An 8,014-nucleotide genomic window follows, 5' to 3' on the forward strand; every position below is an offset into this window, starting at 1 on the left:
TTGGCCCCGCCCCTACCCGGGGCCCCGCCCCTTACTCGGCCCCCGGCGCACACCCTCCCGCCCCGTCCACACCCAGCCCCTACCCTGAAGCCCCGCCCCGCCCCTTACCAACTGCCGCCACACCCCTTACCCAGCCGCCCCGCCCTTTACCCTCCGCCCCACCCCTTACCCGCCCCGCCCTTTATTCTGCCCGCCCCGTCCCTTACCGTCCCGCCCCTCCCCGCCCTTTACCCTCCCCCCAACCCCTTACCCCGTCTCGCCCCTTACCCTGCGGCCGGCTCTGCACCCTGCCTATTGTGAGTAGTGCTGCTGGGTGTAACTGCATTCTTGTTTGAATTTGGAGATAGATTTTCAAAGCAGTTAATTAAAAAGTGAAAGCATGATCGTTGGATCGTGTTGTTTAGCTTTAGAAAACACCTCCCAGCTGTCTTACGAGGTGGTTGTACCTACATCCCAGCAGCACTGAGGGAGGTTCCTGTCGTCCCTCACCCTCCGGCGGTTGATTTGGTCATATATTTGAAGTTTAGCCCCCTCCAGTGTTCTTGCCTGGAGAATCCCAGGGACTGGGAGCCTGGTGCCCGGCTGCCGTCTATGGGGTCGCACAGAGTCGGATTCGACTGAAGCGACTTAGCAGCAGCAGCAGCAGCAGCAGTCCTAATAGGTGTGCTGTGGTATCTCATGATTTTAATTTGTAATTCCCTAGTAGTATGATATTTTTGTCAGAGAAGGCAATGGCACCCCACTGCAGTACTCTTGCCTGGAAAATCCCATGGACGGAGGAGCCTGGTAGGCTGCAGCCCATGGGGTCGCTAAGAGTCGGGCACGACTGAGCAACTTCACTTTCACTTTTCACTTTCATTCATTGGAGAAGGAAATGGCAACCCACTCCAGTATTCTTGCCTGGAGAATCCCAGGGACAGAGGAGCCTAATGGGCTGCCCTCTATGGGGTAGCACAGAGTCGGACACGACTGAAGTGACTTAGCAGCAGCAGCAGCAACAAATGATATTTTTGTATAATTTTTGTATGATTTTTACTATGTGTAAGTCTTTTTTTGGCCAGGTGTGTGTTTGATCCACACCCATTTTTTAACATGGGTTTGTTTTAGAGGTTTTTGTCTATTTATGAAACAGAGCAGGAGCCTGTGGTCCTTGCTCGCCCCCACCATGTCCCCTGCCTACCTTTGCTGCTAAGTCACTTCAGTCGTGTCGGACTTTGTGCGACCCCATAGACGGCAGCCCACCAGGCTCCCCCGTCCCTGGGATTCTCCAGGCAAGAACCCTGGAGTGGGTTACCATTTCCTTCTCCAATGCATGAAAGTGAAAAGTGAAAGTGAAGACACTCAGTCGTGTCCAACTCCTAGCGACCCCATGGAATGCAGCCTTCCAGGCTCCTCCGTCCATGGGATTTTCCAGGCAAGAGTACTGGAGCGGGGTGCCATTGCCTTCTCCGCTGCCTGCCTTTAGTCTGTGGAAAACTTTAGTCAAAGAATAAGTTTCACTTGAGAAATGAGAAATGCTGAAACAAAGGAAAACAATCAAAGGAGACTAAATAATAGTAGTAATGCAGTCATTAAGCATAGTAGAGGACCTTTACTTATTTCTCAAGGGCTGTAGATAATATTCTGAGCCACATCTTGTGAGCTGTCTTACAGATACTGAAACCCTAGGAAGAGAAGTTCACTACATGATGATCAGGCTGAACCCAGGACATGAGCTGCCACAATTCTGAGAATTGACTGCAAAGAAATGGGAACAGATGGACCCTGGGCCTAAAGACGAAGCACCTAAAACAACCAAGATGACGCTGGTCGGACCACTGAGGACCAGCTGAAGGTGATCGTTAGAGATGACTGCTGTTTCTGGATGTAGCCCCCCCCCCCCCCCCAGTTCTGTCCATAAAAGCTCTCATCCCTTGCTTGTCGGGGGTAGAGGGGCCTCTGGACAGATGTCCACCACCCTCCCCCCCATCCCCACCCCCTGCTGCCGGTTGCTGGTACCTGAAATAAAGCAAATTTTCCTTTCCATCAACCTGGGCTATTTATGGGGCTTTTGAGTGGCGAGTAGCTGGATCCCACCACACTTCTTTCGGTAACATTTGAACCCAACTCCTCTCTTGGACATGTGCTTTAGAAATGTTTTCCTCCCAGTTTGTGTCTTGCCTTTGGACTTTTGGAATAATGTCTTTGTCAGCTACAAAGTGGCGCCTGCTGTGGGCGCCGCCATCTACTGCACGAGGATTAAAGCCTGTGCTAGCTGCTGACCTTTAACTCTCCCTGAAAGGGGTTCAGGGTGGAGAGCAGGAACGGGGCCTTCAGAGCTGGGGTGGGGTCGGGGGAGGGAACCTAACAGGATAAGTCTTCAGATAGGCATTCTCAGGAGCTGATTTTATGATCCCAGTTCTTGTATCTCCTCATCTATAGAAAAGCAGTAAAACCCTTCATGGTGGCGACTGCTCCTTGCGACCAGCAAAGGCTCCATGAGACCTGCAGAAACCTAGCAGAAACCACATGTTTGAGAGAATATGTGCCTGATCGCTCGTGTCTCCCCTTCACCCAAATCACATATATATATATACTGACCCCCTTGCCTGCCTCCCCCCACCCCTCTTTGGAACAGTTCCTCAGACTTAACTGAGGGGCTGGCTCTTGGGCTGCAGTCCTCATTTTGTCCCAAATAAAATTTGACTTGCAACTCTCAGGCTGTGCATTTTTTTTTTTTTTTAAAAGTCAGTACCTTTCTTAGTAGACACCTTTAACTTTACAAAGTCCACAATGTTTTTTCTCACATGGACTGGCTTTTTGTGTATTAAAACTCAAAGCTTGTGATCTATGGATCAAACCCCACATCATGTAGATTTTCTTGTTTCTTTGTAATTTTGATGATTTTGAGTTATAAATGTCTTAATCAGTTTGAGTGAATTTGGTGTAAAGTTTTCAAGTTTGTATTTACAGTAATTTCATTTCATATAGTTTCCAGTTAATTGTTCCATAACTATTTTGGAGAAGTCATGGGATATTTGGCTTGAATTTAGTTTGAATTTCCTCAGTTTACTGGAGGCAGCAGAAGCGTTTTGAGGGCCCAGGATTTCTGCTGACCTGAGAGGGCAGCTTGGTCTGGATTCTTCCACTGGAGCATTGACTTAAAACAATATCCACAACCCAAAAGTTGAGAGTTGCTTTATTCAGCAGAAACTTTTAGGACTCAAAGCCCAAGAGACTGCATCTCAAGTGACCCTGAGAGAACTGCTCCGAGGAGGGGAGCCAGGTTACATAGAAGCTCTGCAACCAGGGGCAGGTAGTTTAACATCAAAGATGACTGTTAATTAAAGAAAAGCAGATATCCCAAGTTAAGGAATGTAGTGTTTCTCTATGTATGGGAAGAGGCAAGAGTCTGGGCTCACTGAAATTGTTTCTTTCATTTACTTCTCAGCTATCCTGGGCCAGTATCCTGTGCTTTTCACCTTCTGAGGTCCCTTGGGCTCACCTTAAAAGCGGACGCAGCTTGATGGCTGTCTTTTTTCTTGTTGTTCAGTCTGTCAGTCATGTCTGACTCTCTTCAACCCCATGGACTGCAGCATGCCAGGCTTCCCTGTCCTTCATTATCTCCTGGAGTTTGCTCAAACTCATGTCCACTGAGTCAGTGATGCCATCCAACCATCTTATTCTGTCACCCCTGTCTCCTCCTGCCCGGCATCAGGGTCTTTTCTAATGAATTGGCTTTTTGCATCAGGTGGCCGAAGTATTGGAGCTTCAGCTTCAGCATAGTCCTTCCAATGAGTATTTAGGGTTGATTTCCCTTAGGATTGACTTGTTTTCAGTTCAGTTTGGTTCAGTTCAGTTGCTCAGTTGTGTCCAACTCTTTGTGACCCCATGGACTGAAGCACACCAGGCCTCTCTGTCCATCATCAACTCCTGGAGTTTACTCAAACTCATGTCCTTTGAGTCGGTGATGCCATCCAACCTTCTCATCCTCTGTCGTCCCCTCCTCCTCCTGCCTTCAATTTTCCCCAGCATCAGGGTCTTTCCCAATGTGTCAGTTCTTTGCATCAGGTGGCCAAAGTATTGGAGCTTCAGCTTTAGCATCAGTCCTTCCAATGAATATTCAGGACTGATTTCCTTTAGGATGGACTGGTTGGATCCCCTTGCAGTCCAAGGGACTCTCAAGAGTCTTCTCCAACACCATAGTTCAAAGGCATCAATTCCGCGATGCTCAGCTTTCTTTGGAGTCCAACTCTCACATCCATGCATGACCACTGTTGGCTGGTCTATCTCCTGCTAGATGACGGGTACTCTTCTCCCTCCTGAGTGCCCTGAGGGCTCACCAGCTCACCTTGGAGGGCTGCAATCTCTGATGACTGTGACATCCTTATTTCCAGATATATGGCTGGAAATATTCCACTTCTCACTGGAGGAAGGCCGAGCCCGCCTCCCTGACCTGCCCCTGCCTGGAGGCTGAGACTGGGCCACGTGGGTGCACAGGAGTTTTGTTCCGTGGTTCACCTGCAGGCAGGTGCGGCCCCTGTGGGTGGGGCCCAGAGTGAACGTGGGGTGGGCCCCGGGCACCCTAGTTGCATCTTGCCTCCAAGCGGACGGGAGAGGGCTGCAGTGTAGGGGCAGGGCTCTGGGGTGGTGGTTTGGCATCTGGGGATTCGCTTTGGGGCAAAGGCGAATCAGGATATTCCCCTTGTTATTCGCCAGCTCCCTCAGTCCCCAACACTGCAGACTGGGGACCCAGGCCTGCCCAGGCTCCAGGGGGCGACTCCGGTCCAGCCCAAGTCACCATGGCCTGAGGGAAATAGAATCAGCACATTTTTCCTTTATCTTTTTCTGTTTCTATCCGATCATTTTAATCGGAGTGTATCCTGGCAGGTCACAAAGAGTCGGACACGACCGAATGTCTGAGCACGTGTAGGTGGATTGCAATGTTGTGTGTTTTTTTTTTTTTTTTTTCTTTTTTCAGTCTACAGCAACTTGAGTCATTTATATATAGACGTATTTACATTCTTTTTGGGGTTCTTTTCCCACATAGGTTACTGGAGAGTGTTGAGTGAGGTTGCTTGTGTTACATTGTGGGTCCTTGTGGCTTGTTTTATAAATGGTAGTGTGTATATGTTAGTCTAAAACAGCTCATTTCTCCCTGCCCCACACCTTTTGTTTTTGGTGACCATAAGTTTCTCTTCAGAGCGTGTGAGTTTGTTTCTGTTTGGTAAAGAAGCTCATTTCTGTCCATTTTTAGATTTAACTAGAAGTGATACCCTGTGGCCCTTGTCTCTCCCTGTCTCCCTCACTCCCCTTGGTGGGACCATCTCTGCTTTCTCCCCGGTGGCTCCATGTGGCATGGTTTCCTCCCCTTTACGGCTGAGCAGTATTGCACCGTGTGTGCCCCACTGTCGGTAACCGTCCAGCAGTCCCTCTACGCTTAGGTGGTTCTGTGTCTTGGCTATGGTACCTAGCACAGCCGTGATCACAGGGCTACCCCTGTGTTTTAAAATGTTGGTTTTGTCCAGGTCTCTGCCCAGATTTGGGACCACTGGGTTCTAAGGTACTTCTTAGCTGTTTTAGTGTTTTACTGTTTAGCTTTTTCAAGAACCTCCATACTCTTCTCCCTAGTGGAGGTGCCAACGTACATTCTCAACTCCTTCTCTCCACACCCTCTCCAGGATTTATTGCTGGAGGTAGTTGGAGATGGTCATTGTGACTGGTGTGAGGTGATACCTCGTTGAACTTTTGATTTGCCTTTCTCCAATAATTAGTGATGCTGGGAGCATCTTTCCATGTGCCTAATGGCAATATGTATGACTCCATCACAGAAATGTCCTTTTTTGATCCTAGGCACATATTTTTCTTGAGTTGTTTGTATTTTTGATATTGAGCTGCACAATCTGACTATATTTTCTGGAGATGATTTCCTTATGGGTGTCTTTATTTAACAGAAGCAGAAGATATTAAAAAAAGATGGCAATAATACACAGAAGAACTATACAAAAAAGATCTTCGTGACCCAGATAACCACGATGGTGTGATCACTCACCTAGAGCCAGACATCCTGGAATGTAAAGTCAAGTGGACCTTAGGAAGCATCACTACAAACAAAGCTAGTGGAAGTGATGGAATTCCAGTTGTGTTATTTCAAATACTAAAAGATGATGATGTCAAAGTTCTGCCCTCAATGTGACAGCAAATTTGGAAAACTCAGCAGTGGCCCAGGACTGGAAAAATTCAGTTTTCATTTCAATCCCAAAGAAAGGCAATGCCAAAGAATGCTCAAACTACTGCACAATTGCACTCATCTCACATGCTAGTAAAGTGAGGCTTAAAATTCTCCAGGCCAGGCTTCAACAGTATGTGAACTGTGAACTTTCAGATGTTCAAGCTGGATTTGGAAAAGGCAGAGGAACAAGAGATCAAATTGCCAGCATCTGTTGGATTATCAAAAAAGCAAGACAGTTCTAGAAAAACATCTACTTCTGCTTTATTGACTATGCCAAAGCCTTTGACTGTGTGGATCACAACAAATTGTGGAAAATTCTTAAAAAGATGGGAATACCAAACCACCTGACCTGCCTCTTGAGAAACCTGTATGCAGATAGTTCATTTCAGTCACTCAGTCATGTCCGACTCTTTGCAACCCTATGAACTGCAGCATGACAGGCCTCCCTGTCCATCACCAACTCCCGGAGTTCACCCAAACTCATGTGCGTCGAGTTGGTGATGCCCTCCAGCCATCTCATCCTCTGTCGTCCCCTTCTCCTCCTGCCCCCAATCCCTCCCAGCATCAGAGTCTTTTCCAATGAGTCAGCTCTTCGCATGAGGTGGCCAAAGTATTGGAGTTTCAGCTTTAGCATCAGTCCTTCCAAAGAACACCCAGGACCGATCTCCTTTAGAATGGACTGGTTGGATCTCCTTGCGGTCCAAGGGACTCTCAAGAGTCTTCTCCAACACCACAGTTCAAAAGCATCAATTCTTTGGTGCTCAGCTTTCTTCACAGTCCAACTCTCACATCCATACATGACCACCGGAAAAACCATAGCCTTGACTAGACGGACCTTTGTTGGCAAAATAATGTCTCTGCTTTTGAATATGCTATCTAGGTTGGTCCTACCTTTCCTTCCAAGGAGCAAGCGTCTTTTAATTTCATGGCTGCAGTCACCATCTGCAGTGACTTTGCAGATAAGGAAGCAACAGTTAGAACATGGAGCAACAGACTGGTTCCAAATAGGGAAAGGAATACACCAAGGTTGTATATTGTCACCCTGCTTATTTAACTTATATACAGAGTACATCATGTGAAATGCCAGGCTGGATAAAGCACAAGCTGGAATCAAGATTGTTGGGAGAAATATCAATAACCCCAGATATGCAGATGACACCACCCTTATGGCAGAAAGCGAAGAAGAACTAAAGAGCCTCTTGACGAAATGGAAAGAAGAGAGTGAAACCGTTGGCTTAAAACCCAACATTCAGAAAACTAAGATCATGGCATCTGGTCTCATCACTTCATAGCAAATAGATGGGGAAACAATGGAAACAGTGGCAGACTTTATTTTTTGGGGCTCCAAAATCACTGCAGATGGTGAATGCAACCATGAAATTAAAAGACACTGGCTCCTTGGAAAAAAAACTATGACCAATCTAGACAGCATATTAAAAAGCAGAGACATTACTTTGCCAGCAAAGGTCCATCTAGTCAAAGCAATGGCTTTTCCAGTAGTCATGTATGGATGTGAGAATTGGACTATAAAGAAAGCTGAGTGCCGAAGAATTGATGCTTTTGAATTGTGGTGTTGGAGAAGACTGTAGAGAGTCCCTTGGACTGCAAGGGGATCCAACCAGTCCGTCCTAAAGGAAATCAGTCCTGAATAATCATTGGAAGGACCGATGCTGAAGCTGAAGCTCCAATACTTTGGCAACCTGATGCAAAGAACTGTCTCATTTAAAAAGATTCTGATGTTGGGAAAACTTGAAGGTGGGAGGAGAAGGGGATGACAGAGGATGAGATAGTCGGATGGCATCA

General features: G+C 47.2%; 1 long non-coding RNA gene across 1 annotated transcript; it reads left to right on the top strand.

The window, feature by feature from the left end:
- The first annotated feature begins 212 nt into the window (after positions 1-212).
- LOC139176816 (uncharacterized) lies at positions 213-2,870 on the top strand. The gene is made up of 3 exons (XR_011561281.1): positions 213-296; positions 1,654-1,834; positions 2,422-2,870. It is a non-coding gene; the product is annotated as an uncharacterized lncRNA (long non-coding RNA).
- Positions 2,871-8,014: the final 5,144 nt, after the last annotated feature.

This window comes from Bos indicus, chromosome 17 (assembly GCF_029378745.1).
Source record: "Bos indicus isolate NIAB-ARS_2022 breed Sahiwal x Tharparkar chromosome 17, NIAB-ARS_B.indTharparkar_mat_pri_1.0, whole genome shotgun sequence".
NCBI lineage: Eukaryota > Metazoa > Chordata > Mammalia > Artiodactyla > Bovidae > Bos > Bos indicus.